General features: G+C 33.0%; 1 pseudogene; it reads right to left on the bottom strand.

Annotated features, from left to right (window-relative positions):
* Positions 1–8,503: 8,503 nt before the first annotated feature.
* Positions 8,504–10,899, bottom strand: LOC120174445 (annotated as a pseudogene).
* Between the last annotated feature and the right edge of the window lie 2,268 nt (positions 10,900–13,167).

Consider the following 13,167-nt stretch of genomic DNA (forward strand, 5'->3'; position numbering starts at 1 on the left):
TTTTTGATGATTGTCTTCCCTCTGACCAAGCTATTGAGGAAAGTTGTGTTATTCATTTGGACGGTTGGACTGTTAAGTGCTAAGGAAAATTTGAGATGTTAAAAAGAATACTGACATAAGCTCCAAGGTCAGTATAATTAGAATCTGGAAAGATTATGTGAATTTAGTAATGTGTCTTATAATGGTTTGGGATGCATGCTCGTACAAGAGGAAATGTTTGGTTTATTTCAAAGAAACTAAAGAATTATGAAGAAAAGTATCTGATTCATGATCTCGAGTTGACAACAGTTGTGTTTACTTAATTGATATAATGTCACTATCTATATGGTGAGTGACGCTATCTATACGGATCTCAAAAGTCAAAAGAAAGTGTCAATTTGAGGAGTGATATAAAGGAAAAGGGATTGAATTCCTTAACGAATAATGATGTTCTTATTGACTACAAATAGGAAAGGCTAATGTGGTGGCTGATAATATAAGGCCAAAAGACATTTCTATTCTGAGAGTTTCAAATACGTAATTGTCTTTAAGAAAAATGGTGTTTTGATTGTAGAATTAAAATTAAAGCCTATGTTGCTAAATCAAGTAAAGGATCTTCAAATAAAATATAAAAAAATTGTTGTGTTTGTCAAAGATAGAACAAGTGGAAAAGTTGAAACCAAAAACTTAGAAGTTAAGTATGATGAATACTTATATTATCAAGGACAAAGTTGATATGAGTGGCAGATATGAAAAGAGCTATTACCGAGTTTTTTCTAAATGCCTGTTATGACAAAAGTTAAAACAAAACATCAAGTGCCTTCTGAATTGTGGTAAACGATTACCATTCCTTAGTGGGTACAAGAAAGTTACAATGAACATTGTAACAGGAAAAGATTTCTTAAGATAATCTTAAGATAGTTGCTGATCAACAAAGGTCTTATTCGAATTTGAAAAGAAATGAGATATTCTATTAAAGTAGCGAGTGTTTCTTAAAGTATCGATCATATCCTTCTCATGTTATCCTACTAGAAGATATTAAGATGCAGTCAGAATTTGACATATGAACTAGTACTTGTTAAAGTTGTTAGAGAAATCAAAGGTTAAAAAAAAGAGCCAATAGAAAATAGAGCATGATATGAAAAAACAATACATTCATTTGTCTACCTCATGTGCATATTGAAATTTCAAGGATGAATTTCTTAAGGTGAAGAATTTTAATACCCCAAATTTTGGTTAGTGACCAAATATAAATTTTAAAAGTTTAGTGGTTAAAGTATAAAATTAGGAAAAGTTTAGAAACCTTAGTGGTTATTTTCCCAAAAATAAATTCTATTAAATAAATGGATTTTAGTCTTGAGAGTGGGGTTTATGTAAATAAGTTCTTGATCCTGAATTTTTTTTAAAAATTAGAAAGTGTTAAAATCTGGTAAAATTCGGTAAATTGGATTGAATAGAAATTTTGAGAAAATTTTAAGGATGATAAATTAAGCTTAGAAATATTATTTCCACATTTTAAAATGATGGAAAATAATATGGAGTATTGGAATTGGGAAATAATTTCCATGTTCAATTTGGATTGTTGGATGAAAAACGGAAATATTGAAATTTTGGAAAACTTGCATGGGCAAAGTTGCAAAGGGTAAATTAATTTGTTTATATTTGACTTTATAAGATGATAAGGGTTATGTGGCTTGGTATGGATGTAATTATCAAGTTTCATTAATGGTAAATTTTCATCTCATTAAATGAATTTATTCATTGAAGCTTAAATGCATGATAAATTAACATGAAATTAACTAACATTTCATGAAAACTTGATCATCTTTATCATCCATATAGTGGCCTACATACCCTAGGTAAGAGGATTTCTATTTTTTTTTTTTAAGACAATTTATTAGGTTTTTGGCTTAAGACGTGAAATAGAAAATTGTTCTATTCGATGTGCTCTATTATTTGGTACCAATATTGCATGCTAATGTTGCTTGAGTTAAAAGATACCAAATTCTAGGATTATGTTCAATTTGGGGTTTTATGAATTGATGATGGATTTTGAGGTTATTGAGGTTGTAGAACCATTTTCAAGCTTGATTAATGATCTAATCATGATCAAACCTCTTACAAATGGATATATGATTTTCGGCTTAACCCTAAAATTAGGGGAAGTTTGTGTTTAATGAAATTTTATTAGGTGTTTGATTGTAGAGATTTTAAAATATTGAATATGTTGATTTCATGCTTGAATCGAATCAAAATCAAGTGAAATTATGAAAACCTAATCTTGAATGTTCAAAGTATTCAGCCTAGCTATTGAGGGTGAGAAAAATTATGGAAAAACTATGTAGGTGGAAATGATGTAGGAAATATTCTACAAGCCTTAAAAAAGTTTGAGGACTATTTTGTAATTTTTGATTAGGGGATCTATTCGATAATTATGGAAAAGTTTTGGGTTAATGTGTAAATGTATAATCGATACTATTTTGGAAATTAATGTTTGAGTGTTGAAATTGAAGTTGGGATGTGAAATTGGGCCATTTTTTAAAGTTGCTAATATTTGAGGTTTAAATCACAATATGGAAAGGTTGGGATTTTAAGTGAAAATGTTATGTGAAATTTGGATAAGAAGGAATTTGATTTGTCAATTAGAAGTGTTAAGGTCAACATTTATGTTATGACATGGAATTTGTATCGAATGAGCATCAGAAGATTTTTAGGTATTTATTTTCTAATGTGTGTATTTTAGTAAGATTCTAACATGTGGTTTGAATTTGTATATGTTTGGTAATGATTATTTAGATTATTTACTTGAAACGAAGATCAAACATTATTAAAGCTAAGGAGAAGCTTAAGGATGAAATTAATTTCTAAGGAAAGTTTACCAGTTAAGGACACCAGGTGAGTGCAAATTTAATTTGAACTTATGTTATTGAACAAACATTGGCTTGCAATGAGCCAGTGACATTGTTACTATAGTAAGAAGTGGCTCCTAATTGTTATGTGTTATGGTTCAAACATATTTGTTCCTTTGGTGAGCTAATAGAATTAGTGAATAAGCCAAAAATGCAAATTGGTGAAATATGCATGGATTTGTGATCGGAACAGTGTGTTTAGAAAATCACCATAAACTACAAACGTTATTAGAGAATTATTTTATACCATTGGATTTTATATCAGTTTAGTTTCATTTAGAGTAAACAGATAATGATTTCGATGTGTAAAAAAAGATATGAATTTTTAATCGATGATAGGTCAGAAAATTGGGCAATAGATTCTGCTCAAACATTTCTGTAAGTCAAATTTGAAATTCTCTATGAATTTTACAAATTGAACTAGAAGAAGTGCCTTATATGATTGGATTCATATTTGAGTCTAGTTTCTATATGTATAAACTGAATAATTTTTGAAAGTGTAGATTAATACAGAATAAATTTCTTTGAAGGTAGTGCAACAACCTAAAAAAATTGGAATAAAACTAAATCAAAAGCAAAGGATCAATCTAAAGCTTAGCGAGGCTTTTAATTTGACTTGTATATAATTTCAAGTGAGTGCAATGCATGCATGAAATTATGCATAGATGTGATATACATCATTAGTAAGACTTGCGATGAGTCTACCTTAATTATGTTGGCATGCTATTTATGTCATTTATCATATTATTGACATATCCTTAATATGTCAATATTGAAAATATAATGCATTGATCACCGATATACATGATGTTAAGCCATGGTTAATATTTCAGGTATTAACTGCCCAATGCTAAATTATATTGGTATACATTGCCTTTACTATGGATGATTTAATTAAAGACTATATGCCCAAGTATGTTATTGAGGGGTCAGTGGTATTGATGGCATGCCATAGAGTCTAACAACTATACATTAGGTAGGACTAGAGTGTCTAGAGAAGGAACATAGTGCGACCTTAGAGTGTCTAGTGAAGACACACGGTACAAGACACTAGAGTGTATATACAAATCACTTGGTGTATATGGTGGGCACGACCTAACCTTATGTGAAAGCACTACGGTGCTATATTGACTCCTATATCGGGGTCCTCATAGATTGATATTTGGGCTATGGTTATTGATTAATAAATGATAAACAAGTGAATGAGCTTATGGAATAATTACAAGTATATTGGTAAGAAATTTATAGCCAGTTTATATCATGTTAGTATATGGTAACATGGTTGGAAATTAGGCAAAGTGAGCATAATGAATTAATATTGTCACTCATTACATTTATGTGTTGCATTGCTTTAAATATTTCTATGATTGCCTCACTAAATGTATACTTAGCGTGTGATGATTTTCACGCATAGGTAAAAGAAAACGAGAGGAGTAAGGAGTTGAGCTTGGCATCAATCACCAAGGGATAATTACAGGTAACAGTGATGATATCCTATGTGTTTAAAATTTTCTAGTTGGCATGTATATGAGTAAGAAATATTTGAAAATTTATAAATATGGTTTGTAATTAATATAATTAATAGTTTGAATAAATATTTTGATATTAAACTATGTTTAAATATTAATTGATTGGATGTTAATTAGACAGTTATAGACACTTTATTTGTTATATGAAACAAAGTATAATTGTCTATTATTGCCTGAAACAGGATTTGAAATAGAAGTCGAATAGTTTTAATTTGATTTTCAACTATTCTAATATAAATGGTTACAAATACGGAATTTGTGAAAAAACAAAATTTACCTATTTTGTGTTAAGAAATGTTTTGCATATTTGATGTAATATCTTTAACTCGTAAGAATACATATGCGAGTTAAGGGTGCTACAGAACATATATTAGGCAAACTTGGGAATCAGATCCAAACCATGACGATGGAAGGGTATGCATGGGATGTGCTAAAGCTCAAGGTTGAACAGTCAGATATTGGCCGTAGATGATCCTTCTCGACCAAGACTTCATTTTGGAATCTAGCAGTAAAATAACCTTTCTTCAAGTCCATGAGTGTGAAGGGTTGTAAGGGTCCCCAAAGCGGGAAGGTTTTGTTCGCGAGAGCATGGAGGCCGACGTTACGACCCAAAAGCTTCAAAACAGTTATCCTGGACATGCTAGCTTCCATTAATCTGTAGGCACGCTCGAAAATTTGTATAGAGGGCATAATGAGATGAGTTCCGATAATGAGATCCTCATCCTCGTCCAATTGGTTATCACTGTGGTATCGTTTCTGTTGGGTTTGTCAGAAAGAATCGAAGCATATGAAGGAGGAGTTTCCTCTAGTTCATCAACTCCCATTTGAGAAACGGTGGGGTCCTTGGGCAGGTGGTCTTAGGCGTTCAGCCCTGGCTTCATCAAGGGTTTTCGGTCGATCATTGGGATCGATTGTTGAGAGCATTTTCGGAATTGTTTTGCAAAGAATGTTCATTTTCATTCCGTCTTTTTTCAAATTCAAGGGAACATATATTCACTTCATCAGTTTAATGAATTTTAAGTATCAAAGAAAGACCTATTCTTCATTTTTCAAATTTGATACAAAGAGGGTACTTTCAAGTGGGTCTCACTATTATCCAAATTTTTTACAGTAATAAATAAACAATACATTATGATACTTAATCCTAATTTAAGAATTCAGTTTTATGAACTTAAACACTAATTCAACTAGTTTTAATTCTACTATTGCAATCAGTGACAATCTCTGTTGGAATTCCATGAAAGCGTGTTATTTTATGAACAAAGGTAGCACCACTATAGCACTAGTGAAATGGGCTTCCTTGCTCATGTAGAGCATTGGAAAAAAAAAATTCTCGTATAAGGTTCTTACCACATTATTTTCTGATATAGGTTATTGCTATATAAAGGAAAAAACGCAGTTAATCTTGGAATCTTCAGTTGAAGACCTTTTCTCAAGGTTAAAGAAGCTAATAATCTTGGAGTCTTCTAAAGGTATTGTAGCAATTATCCTAATATGGGAAATAATATCCGAGATGAACTATTTTGAGAAAAACTTTTTAAAGCATAATTTTAACCATTATTCCAGTGAAATGAGTGGGTAAGATGATGAAATGGTCATACTATAAACGATCAATCGCCACCATAATGATGCATCTACAATGTGATAATGATAATCTTGTAATAAAATCTGTAGAACTGCCTTCAAAGACTAGACAAGGCAGCAAAAGCGGTTGAGTAATCTTGATGGGGTAAAAACAAAGATTTTATTTGTTGACATTATGCTACAAACCGTTGAACATCACGACACATATGCGTCCAATAAAAAATTTACTAAATTCACAAAACAAAAGAATTTATAGTTTTTTAAAATAATTATGCTTATCTTTCAAAAGCCAAAAAAAGCATATAAATTCCTAAAATAAAATTATAAAAAAATTGACTTCATTTTAACAAATTATAATTTTTAAATATTTTTTTATAATTTTATAATTTTTTCTATTTCTTTTTATATTTTTATATTTTTATATTTTGCTAAAATGTCACGTGATAAAATTTGAATAAGACATGTCAAAATTTTTAATAAAAAAAAGTAGGATAAAGTACACAAATGGTCCCCTGGCTATAGGATATTGCTTTATTAAGTCCTTCAACTATTAAAAGTTACAAAATAGTTTCTAACTATATAGTATTGCTTTGTTGAGTTCCTCAACTATTAAAAGTTGCAAAATGGCCACCCGACTATTCATTATATTTCAAACTCATCATTTTCCGTCAAAAATTGATTGTATTCTTAGTTAAACGTTAATTTGCTGGCTGAGATAAGATAAAATTTGATCTCAGAATCTCAAACAATTATCACATCTCAGTCATCATATTAACGTTCAACTTAGAGAATCACTAATTTTTAATGGAAAATGACAAGTTTGTGACATAATGAATAGTCGAGTGACCATTTTGTAGCTTTTAATAGTCGAGGGACCCAATAAAGCAACACTCTATAGTTGGAGATCTATTTTGTAACTTTTAATAATCGAAGGACTTATAATAAATAATATCTTATAGGAGGGGGACCATTTGTGTACTTTATCCCAAAAAAAAATTCTGATAGGCTATGGATGATGGGAATGAAAGTTGGACCAAATTGATTGAAAACATAATAAAAGAGCTAAAACAAAAATTTCATTGAAGCATGAGGAGCAAAGTATTAATGCTTGTCATTGTTGTGATATCATGGAAGAATAGCTATCTTTATTGTACAAAGTTATCAACAGAAAACATAAATCCATCACTTCAACCAAATTATCAATTTATATTTAATAATAAAATTATAAAAGCAGGGCATCAAATTATATTAAATTAAAGTAAGTGTGTTAAATCTCAAATTTTAACATAGAAAAAGTATTTAAACCACGATTAAACCAACAGGAGATACTCGGAAAGCTCGTGAGTAACTCAAAAGAATAATATATTCAATTTTTTTATTTTTATTAATAATATTAGCATTTATATGTTGTTCTTTAAAAAAATTAATATAGGGTTCGGGTTCGAGTTCGAGCTTAAATCTAGCTAATCTAAGAATATTTTGAGTTCAAGTTTTTTCGAACTCGAATCGAGCTTCAAATTTTTGATTTCGACTTAAACTTAAAAACTTAAGCTCGCAGAGTTTTCAAGTCAAATAAGCTTTAATTTTTATCTTGAGATCGAGTCAAGCTTGATAGTTTTAATCGAACTTCAATTTTTTATCTCGAGTTCGAGTCAAACTTGATAATTTTAAGCTCGTGAATTTTCAAATTTAATCGAGCTGAACAATACTCGAACTCGATTCGGATCGTTTACAACCCTAGTCACAGAAATGTGATATATAATATATGCGAGAATAAAGTACCTGTTTTATGGCATTTCTTGGGAAGAAACATGGGCTAGCAAAATCAAACCCAGACTTCATAGGAGCAGGCCCTGAAGCAATGACGCCTTCTGCACCATATTTACTAAATGCATCAACCTGTGGCTTTAATTCTACGCCATATTTAGCAGATGGGAGCACAACCTGCAATGCGTTGCAGTAAACAACATATCCGATAGTATCCACACGAAGACGAGTCCTAAAAGGAAGAAAAAGACAAAGTGAAGTTTAGAGCAATTACAAGAAGGTAGCCATCTGGTGTTGTCCTCTTCTGTCAATAATATCGGCACCATTCAAAGCTTTGGAGATTGCCTAACCAAAGCATGTCGAATCGAAGTGAAGGAAAATCCAGCTCCACTGAAAAGCAACTTTGTGGCTTTTGATTCAAGAGGAGACATCAGCTAGTGCCTTGAAATCGGGAGTCCTTTTGGCAGTAAGAATTCGGATCGTGTTTCGAATTCTATTATGCCTTGTGAAGAGAGTATGCAAAAAGTGGGTGGGTGACTGGTGACTTTAGAACCGGCAACAGGCAAGATTCAAGTATCATAGTCAGCCACAAACAGGTGTGCTATATTGATATACTTAATTTCTAAATAAATTGGATTTTGGAATTCTAATTCAGAGTTTTGGTTGGATTTGAAGGAATGAATGAATGTTATATACAAATACTGTTAGGTTGCCAAGGCCTTTCACAGCTTCACATCAAACAAGATTCTGTCTCTCATTTCCGCCCCCGATTACAAAAGGTCTGTGAAGATCAATGGCAGAATTATCTGCCACAATAGGGAGCATTGATGGAGCTAAAATCATCTCTTGTTTAGCACTCTCAGCCAGTGCTTTCTCCAAAGCACCTTGGCCACTTCAGTTATGAAAAATATCAGAATCGCTATGATATAAAATAAAAAGAAAATTATTTTAAAAACAACCATATCTACCCCGTGTTCTTCATGTTAAATTTCTAAGCAAGGTAAAAACTAGAGGCGGTGCGAGCTTACCGGATATAATGAAGCCGAACGCCATAATAACCTGTATCAGCAGACAAAGGTCAATAATACAATTGACAGAAACTATGTTTTGTGAAATATTACATGTTAACAGAGAAAGGAGCTTAACACTACCTGATGACTTGGGGAAACTCCATCCCATCCGATGTTACATCTGAAAGGTCCTTTAGAGTTGTTCCAACATACACCATCCCAAATGTAATTGGCTGTAATAAGAAACAACGCGACAATTAACTGAACAAGGTGCGACCAAAAAAAGAACATTAAGAAGTAATATCAAAGCAATGGTAATAACAATAGTAACTTTGTCTTCCAACAGCATTTTGCAATAAATGAAAAAGAGTAGGACTGAATACCATCAATCCAACCAGGATGCCAAAACGTACTCTCCAAACGGACCGAAGTCACCGAAAGGAGGTAATTCAACATGTTGAATGGCAATAAAGGAACAAGTCGAAGCAGAAAAACTATCTGTTCGTTAAGCAACCAGAAACAAGAAAATGGTCAACAATTTTACAGCAGAGTTTCAAATTATACTGCAGGAAGCAAATGCAACTATGAAAAATGATTTTTCTTTTTTGCTAAATATGAAAATGATGTACTTTTACTAACAAATGCAATTAAGCAAAATCCAGACCTCATTAGAACTGGTTTACCTGCCATAGTATAACCCATTCCATTGGGACATCCTTAAAGCATTAATGCAGTAGTTTAAGGCTAAAGCCCATCTGTCATTGTCATTCAAGTAGTTCATAACTTTCTTTATGATAGCCTTGTCGCATTAATTTAAGATAATATGAACATAAATAAAATTGACAACAACAAGAAGAGGCAACAGATTAACCAGATAAATACAACATGCAGGCACAATAAGCTAAGAAAGACCAAGAACACATGCCTTGAACCCAGATCTCTCACTTGCGATAGCAACTGCTAGGAACTTAGAGTAATTTCTAAGCTTGGAGATTACATATGATCTTCCAATCTGCCAGACAAAGGAAATGGAAAGACATTAAAGCTTATTATTGCTCATGTTATATATATATAGGTGCTCATATGCATAACATCCCGGCAGCAAGACTCAACTGTTCTGCAAAAAATGAAAGCAACCGTAGCGCCTAGCATAGAACCAATTGAATCAGCAATAAAACCCACAGGCAGCCCGAACAGATAACCTTCCCCAAGCTGCTCTCCAGAAGACAATTGAATGTGGTTTCAAAAAATAATACTCCTAACATAATTATATTAATCTAAGTGTAATGCAAACTCAAGGTAAGAACTGCAGCAGGTACAGCAAGGACTGTGAGAGGAATGTAGGCAAATGCCAAGAAATACAAGTTTCGATGCACACAAATGAAGTTCAATAAACAGCATTGAAGTAAATAACCATTGTTTACCGCAATTCTTGCAGTACCAGTATTATCATTTTATTGATCATGCCGGAATTTTAAATGCAAATTCCCAACTTCTGCTAAAAATTCTTGAACTTAAATGAAACGCTAGACTGTTCATGCAATAATCTTGAGGAATATGAGAAGAAAAACAATAATTTACACCCTAAATAAATAAAAATGAAGGCAAATCATGAATAACAAAGTAGTACTAATTAACTTACATCATTACAGGACCCCATTGCCCAAGATCCTCCTTTACCCAGATCAAGAAATTCTTCAACATTTGCAGAGCATCAATCTTATTTAATTCATTCAAAAACATCACCATCGATTAAAAGATGAAACTAAATAATTATGGGTGTATGATTCCACAAAAAATAGAGTCCAGCACAATTGATCCTCAAATTACTAAAAGGAGAAACGAAGTATCTATGAGAAAAGGAAAATTCATGTTCCACGGGGAGGGAAATGATGGTCACTGCAATGGCGGCCAAGAGAGAAAACACATAATCGGATTCTAAAAGCAGAGACACAGGTATCGGAAACAACCTCCATGTTGGGAAACGAGAACAGAGCCAATACCTCCGGCGTTCGTCCTTGCCGCCACCAAGTCAATGGCAGCTTGATTCAACCACGACCGTGCCCTCGATCCCTCCTCGACCTTGCCAGGTATAACTAACCCGCATTTATCTGACCCCATTCGTGCATTAGAGGTGACGCATATATTTTGGTACAAACTGATTTATATATTTTTAGAAAGTGTTTCTTTCTTCTTCATGTTCTTATTTCTTTTCCTCTCTTGGGGCTTGACATAACTGAATCTCTGAAAATCCCAACATCCTTTTCAATTCTTCAGTACATGCTCCTCATCGAGTGTTAACTGTAGAGTAACCGATCAAAAGAAAAAGTATCAGCTCCTATATATATACTCCAATTTAAATCACTTGTCTTTTTCGGTTTCCCTTGCTTCAAATTCAGAGCTCATCTCTTCAATAATCCATTCCACTTCTAATTTTCCACCTCGAGAAAACTCAAAAGCCGAAATTGCTAAACACAATTCTATTTGCATGCTATTTATAGACAAATGGAATGTCTATAAATATTCGATTTTTTTTTTAAATGTCTCACAGATAAATAGTAGACTCAATGGTATAAGGGAAGATTATTCTCAATTCTAGATTCGAGCAGTTACGTCTTTTTTATCTTTTTAAATTTTAAAAACACTCTAGAGACGTGCTCGAATCTAGAATTGAGAATAATCTTCCCTATACCATTGAGTCTACTATTTATCTGTGAGACATTTAAAAAAAAAATCGAATATTTATAGACATTCCATTTGTCTATAAATAGCATGCAAATATGAATTGTGTTTAGCAATTTCGGCTTTTGAGTTTTCTCGAGGTGGAAAATTAGAAGTGGAATGGATTATTGAAGAGATGAGCTCTGAATTTGAAGCAAGGGAACCGAAAAGACAGTGATTTAAATTGGAGTATATATATAGGAGCTGATACTTTTTCTTTTGATCGTTACTCTACAGTTAACACTCGATGAGGAGCATGTACTGAAGAATTGAAAGGATGTTGGGATTTTCAGAGATTCAGTTATGTCAAGCCCCAAGAGAGGAAAGAAATAAGAACATGAAGAGAAAGAAACACTTTCTAAAATATATAAATCAGTTTGTACCAAATATATGCGTCACCTCTAATGCACGAATGGGGTCAGATAAATGCGGGTTAGTTATACCTGGCAAGGTCGAGGAGGGATCGAGGCACGGTCGTGGTTGAATCAAGCTGCCATTGACTTGGTGGCGGCAAGGACGAACGCCGGAGGTATTGGCTCTGTTCTCGTTTCCCAACATGGAGGTTGTTTCCGATACCTGTGTCTCTGCTTTTAGAATCCGATTATGTTTTCTTCTCTTGGCCGCCATTGCAGTGACCATCATTTCCCTCCCCGTGGAACAATTTTCCTTTTCTCATAGATACTTCGTTTCTCCTTTTAGTAATTTGAGGATCAATTGTGCTGGACTCTATTTTTTGTGGAATCATACACCCATAATTATTTAGTTTCATCTTTTAATCGATGGTGATGTTTTTGAATGAATTAATAAGATTGATGCTCTGCAAATGTTGAAGAATTTCTTGATCTGGGTAAAGGAGGATCTTGGGCAATGGGGTCCTGTAATGATGTAAGTTAATTAGTACTACTTTGTTATTCATGATTTGCCTTCATTTTTATTTATTTAGGGTGTAAATTATTGTTTTTCTTCTCATATTCCTCAAGATTATTGCATGAACAGTCTAGCGTTTCATTTAAGTTCAAGAATTTTTAGCAGAAGTTGGGAATTTGCATTTAAAATTCCGGCATGATCATAAAATGATAATACTGGTACTGCAAGAATTGCGGTAAACAATGGTTATTTACTTCAATGCTGTTTATTGAACTTCATTTGTGCATCGAAACTTGTATTTCTTGCATTTGCCTACATTCCTCTCACAGTCCTTGCTGTACCTGCTGCAGTTCTTACCTTGAGTTTGCATTACACTTAGATTAATATAATTATGTTAGGAGTATTATTTTTGAAACCACATTCAATTGTCTTCTGGAGAGCAGCTTGGGGAAGGTTATCTGTTCGGGCTGCCTGTGGGTTTTATTGCTGATTCAATTGGTTCTATGCTAGGCGCTACGGTTGCTTTCATTTTTGCAGAACAGTTGAGTCTTGCTGCCGGGATGTTATGCATATGAGCACCTATATATAAACATGAGCAATAATAAGCTTTAATGTCTTTCCATTTCCTTTGTCTGGCAGATTGGAAGATCATATGTAATCTCCAAGCTTAGAAATTACTCTAAGTTCCTAGCAGTTGCTATCGCAAGTGAGAGATCTGGGTTCAAGGCATGTTTCTTGGTCTTTTATTAGCTTATTGTGCCTGCATGTTGTATTTATCTGGTTAATCTGTTGCCTCTTCTT

The sequence above is a fragment of the Hibiscus syriacus genome, unplaced genomic scaffold (assembly GCF_006381635.1).
Source record: "Hibiscus syriacus cultivar Baekdansim isolate YM2019G1 unplaced genomic scaffold, ASM638163v2 tig00003096_pilon, whole genome shotgun sequence".
In the NCBI taxonomy this organism is placed as follows: domain Eukaryota; kingdom Viridiplantae; phylum Streptophyta; class Magnoliopsida; order Malvales; family Malvaceae; genus Hibiscus; species Hibiscus syriacus.